The sequence below is a fragment of the Gossypium hirsutum genome, chromosome A06 (genome assembly GCF_007990345.1).
Source record: "Gossypium hirsutum isolate 1008001.06 chromosome A06, Gossypium_hirsutum_v2.1, whole genome shotgun sequence".
NCBI classification, from domain to species: Eukaryota; Viridiplantae; Streptophyta; class Magnoliopsida; order Malvales; family Malvaceae; genus Gossypium; species Gossypium hirsutum.
In genome coordinates, this window is record NC_053429.1 from 82769142 (window position 1) to 82774629 (window position 5488).

General features: G+C 39.4%; 1 non-coding gene across 1 annotated transcript; it reads left to right on the forward strand.

Annotated features, from left to right (window-relative positions):
• Window positions 1–3732: 3732 nt before the first annotated feature.
• Window positions 3733–3839, forward strand: LOC121231259 (small nucleolar RNA R71). Its single transcript, XR_005929323.1, has one exon. It is a non-coding gene; the product is annotated as a small nucleolar RNA R71 (small nucleolar RNA).
• Window positions 3840–5488: the final 1649 nt, after the last annotated feature.

Genomic DNA, 5488 nt, shown 5'->3' on the forward strand with positions numbered 1-5488 from the left:
ATAAATAGTAGGCGTCATGGGTGGTGATGACGCTGGTGCTCTCTCTCCTTCCGGCCAATGTGTGAGCCAATATGGCATGGAGATAGCGGAAGGAAGGGGGAGAGCTGAGGCCTTCGAGCGGCTGGGCTCGTAGGTGGAAGAGAATGGTGCCAAAGCCTTCCAGCACAAGGAGGAGGAGATGTGGATATTGCGTGGGAGTGCATTCATGTCCTCCTCCTCCATAAACTCATCGGTGTAAAGTCCCAGAGCAATTCCAAACTCTGGGACACTCATCGTACGAACTAGACCACCTAATCGAAAGTGAATGGTGCCTGGGTCGACATTGTTCGTCATCACCACCTGTAAATGAAAATTAGAGCATAGTTCCAGAGTTAGCTCTAAATAAGTGGGCTCGGTAATAGCGAAGAATCATTCCCATGGGTCAGTTGACAGGAGGGCGTAGATGGCATCAGTGAGCTGGACTTGCTCTACGGCAGCCCAGTTGATGCAACGACCTGTGGTGATGGGTTGTATGCGGAGTATCTGAAATAGCTTTTCCTACAAAGCTTGTGGAAATTCAAGGAACGGGTGCCGAACTTCGGCTGTAGCACGTACCGAGGAAGAACCCAGTCCCCTACGTCTTTTTGAGGAAGGGACCGCGACCTTCTTTCCTCTCGATGACGACATAATGTACCTGAAAATATATGAGCATTGATAGAATCCAAGATACATCAATAGTTAAGCAATAGGCCTAAAACTAGTATATGCTATTTAGTGTTTTAAATAAGTCAAATATAGAAAATTCTAAAGCAAATTCTTAACTTGTCTAAAACATATTTGTTATAGTAACAATATCTATGTAAAGCATGAAAAATACTAATGTAACAACACAAATTGGAAAAACAAGGTTAAGAAAGTGAACTAAGGGCAGTTGTAAGGCGGTGCACGGGCGTGTGATGGCAAGCACGAACGTGTGACGTGGAGAGGAAACCGTGTGGTGGGAAAATAGAGGGTATAGGGAGGGGACAATAGGGATTAATGAAAGTGAAGTGACTTTGAGGGTGGTTTGGGGGCTAAGGAAGTGAGAATCTAGGGAATGGTGGCTGGAATAGGGAGTAGGGGTTGGGGGAGGGTGGATTTTGGCTAGGGTTTTGAAAGGAGGAAGAAGATGAACAGTGGTTTGTTTATATAGGGGAGGGGCACATGACCTAGGGCCACGCCCGTGTGCTGTGAGGGTAGCCCGTGTTTTTAGAATTTTTCAAATGTGGTCATGCCCGGTTACTATCACACACCTGTGTGTCTTGGGCGTGTGTGGCACACGGCCATGTCGCACAGTTGTGCCTAGCTTTGTTCTCTTCTCCCACGCCCATGTTTTATGGTAGCACGCCCGTGTATTGTTGTCCACGGTTTAATGGCACGGGCGTGTCACACACCCGTGTCAAAGAAATAGAATCAAGCCTTGTCCTTGGCACACTCATGGTTTTCTATCCCACGCCCGTGTTCTTCCTATCAAGTTCACCCACAGCCATGTCGCATGGCCGTGGGGATTTATCGCACCCCGTGTTTTGGGGAAATCATGTCCTGCTTCAACCCGGCTGTCTCACACGACTATGTCTCTTCCCCTATTTGGCCACGGCTTCAGGCACGCCCGTGTGCTTGGCCGTGTGTGCTGAAAAACTTTGCAATTTAAAGATAAAGTTAATGATTCGAAGTGTTAGAAATTAATTAAAAATAAAGAAATCAAAATATATTAGTGCTCGGGTTGCCTCCCGAGAAGCGCTTATTTATAGTCTAAGCTCGACTTACCTCTCCGTTGATTTATCATGGTGGTTTGAGGAGTTCATACTCCTCGTTCCTGCTGTCAATCTTAAAATAAGGTTTTAATCGGATGTTGTTTAACTTAAAAGTGCCGAACTTGGGATGAATCACCTCCACCGTACCGAATGGAAAAATACTGAGTATCGTAAGAGGGGTTTTCTTCATTCAGTGTGGTAGTGACAATGTGAGGATCGATGGCATCTAGTAAGACTTTATCTCCTACCTTAAGTTGATTAGGAGAGGTATCGGGCTTGTTTTGGCATAGTTTTAGTTTATCATGTGCTCTCGCCATTTGTTTAGCTCCTCTATCCGTAGCCTTCGTTCTTCATGGATGTCTTTGTTCTTTTCATGACAGTAGCACACTGTCTCTGTTGTCTTGGTTTGAGAAGGTTCCTGCAAGGACGATTGAATATTAGTTTTATCATCGACAGGTTTTATAGCATTATCCTGAGTCTTGGAGGTATTGACTGAGTCGCGTGCTTGGAGTGTTACTGCGTCATCACCTGCACGAAATGTTAGCTCCCCTGTGCCTACATTAATAATGGTTCTGGCAGTTGCTAAAAAGGGTCGTCCTAAAATTAAAGGTACCTCGTTATCTTCATCCATATCTAAGATGACAAAGTCTACTGGGTAAATAAATTTATCAAGTTTAACGAGAACATCTTCAATAATACCCTTAGGAAATCTAACTATTTTGTCAGCCAATTGTATGCTCATCCTAGTCTATTTAGGTTTATAGAGACCTAGTCGTTTAAACATTTTATAAGGCATAACATTTATACTTGCCCCTAGATCAGCTAAAGCATTATTCATAGATAAACTACTAATTAAGCAATAAATTGTAAAACTCCCTGGATCTTTCAATTTGTTATGTACCATATTCTTCAGAATAGTTGAGCAGACTGCATTGAGTTCCACATGCGATGTAGCATCTAATTTTCTTTTATTAGCCAGAAGTTTCTTTAAGAATTTTGCTGAATTGGGCACCTGCGAAAGAACTTACATAAATGGTAAGTTAATATGTAATTTCTTTACGAGTTTGACAAACTTACCGAATTGTTCTTCTGTTCTGTCTTTCATCATCGCTTTAGGATATGGCACAATAGGTTCATAATTCATACTTACCTGTTAAGGATCATCATCGTTTACCTCTTCTCGACCTTTGTTCATCGCGTTGTCTTGCTGTAATTCTATCTCAGGTGTAATGAATCCTTCCTTATCTTGGGTACTAATTGCATTAAGGTGTTCCCTCGGATTAGGTTCCGTATTACTTGGTAAGCTACCTTGTGGTCACTCATAGATTAGTTTGGATAGCTGGCCTATCTGAGTTTCGAGTTCTTGGATCGATGCTTGTTGATTTTTAAGTGCTGTCTCGGTATTTTGGAAACGAGTTTCTAACATCGAGATGAATTTTGAAAGCATCTCTTCAAGGTTCTACTTCTTCTCTTGTTGATAAGGTTACTGTTGAAAACCCTAAGGATTTTGTGGCTTTTGATTCCCTTGACCTCCCTAGGAAAAATTTGGGTGGTTCCTCCAACCTGCATTATAAGTATTATTGTGTGGGTTATTTTGAGGTATAAAGTTATTGTTACCCATATAGTTGACTTGTTCCTCTTCAGTTGTGGGATTGAAGGATTGATATTCTGTATGCACACCTCCTTCGCTTGAGTCACACCTCATTAATCTTTTTTATTGAGAAGTTCTACCTGATTAGAGAGCATGGTGACTGAATTAATGTTATAAACGCCGGCTGTTTTTATGGGCTTAGACCTCATGACTTGCCACTAATAGTTGTTCAATGACATCTCCTCTATGAATTCGTAGGCATCTTCTGGTGTTTTATTGTTGATGGTTCCGCCAGCAGCTATGTCAATCATTTGTCTTGTCAAGGGATTCACACCATTGTAGAACGTTTGAACTTGCAGCCATAGAGGTAACCCATGGTGAGGGCACCTTCTCAATAGATCCTTGTATCTCTCCCATGTATCGTAAAGTGTTTCTAAGTCCATCTACACAAAAGAAGAGATATCATTGCGTAATTTAGCCATTTTAGCCGGTGAAAAATGTTTTAGTAAAAATTCCTCGGTCATTTGCTCCCAAGTAGTGATAGACCCTCGTTGTAACGAGTTTAACCACTGTTTAGCTTTGTTTCTCAGTGAGAAGGGAAATAACCGAAGAAAGATGGCATCATCAGAAACGCCATTGATTTTGAATGTATCGCAAAATCCCAGGAAATTTGTTAAGTGAGTGTTGGGATCTTCATCCTGCAAACCATCAAACTGAACAAACTGCTGTATCATCTGAATAGTGTTAGGTTTTGATTCAAAATTATTCGCAGCAATAGTAGGTCTAACTATACTTGATTCAGTTCCTGTTAAAGAGGGTTTAGCATAGTCATACATAGTATGTAGAGCAGGATTTTGATTAGTTGCAATTGCAGGAGGCATCTAATTGTCTTGGTTTTCAGCCATCTCGTTGGTTGGAGGTTGAGTATGTAACGCCCCCACGCCCGAAACCGTCGCCGGAGTCGAGCTTGAGGGGTTACTGAACATAATTTATCAAATTAAGAACTTCAAATCATTTGTTTCTACATTCACAACTTTCTAGCTACCCGCGTCACAGTTACAAGAAAAATCATATATCGAGTTACGAAACTCAAAATCAAGATCTGTAAATTTTCCCTAAATCTATACTCATATATATATTTACTAATTTTTTTCTATAATTTTTGGTTAGGCCAATTACAATAATTTATTAGTTAAAGTCTCCCCTGTTTCAGGGTTCGACTGCTCTAAACTCTGTGTATTACGAATCATATATATATCTATACAGAATTTCAATAACTACGAGGTTTGTTTCTATTAAAACTAGACTTAAAAAGGAATCTGTACATATAAATAATGACTTCTAATTATTTTTTTACAATTTATTATGAATTTTTAAAGTTAGAACAGAGGATCCAGAAATCACTATGGCCCTGTTCCACAAGGTTTCAAATATCTCATAAAGTATAATTTATATGCCTATTTTTTTAATCCATATGAAAATAGACTCATTAAGATCAAATTTCATAACTTACTCATCATTTAATTCCATTTATACTATTTTTAGTGATTTTTTAAATTCATGTCATTGCTGCAGCAATATTCTATTTTAAGGCAAATTTCATCTTTTCATGAGTTGTTATGAACTAGATAACCTATTAAACTTCCATGATATCAAACATGATCTAAATTTAACCATCACCATGACTTATAAATATCAAACATTTTCTCAACCAATCATGGCCATATCATAAAATTATTTACACAAAATAAGTATATTGCTATACATGCCATACTTAAGTTTTACAAGCCATTTACCAGATGAAAGTCCTTTGGATAGTGTGATCGAACCTTCGACCCGTCCTGATTCCCGAGCTGGCTTGTTCAAAACTACAGTAAATAAAGAGGAGGGAGTAAGCATAAATCCTTAGTAAGTTCATATGTAAATAATAAGTAACATAACAATACAAATATACCAAACAACTTTAGCATGGTTTCACCAAAACATATATCACATTTCTAAACATCATTCATCATCTTACCACCTTATCGTTATTGTATCTATTTTCAACCCAAGGGTTAAGAACATACCTGTCCAAATTGTCCATTTCACAACACTTACCAAAACATCGCTTGCATCTTAAGTG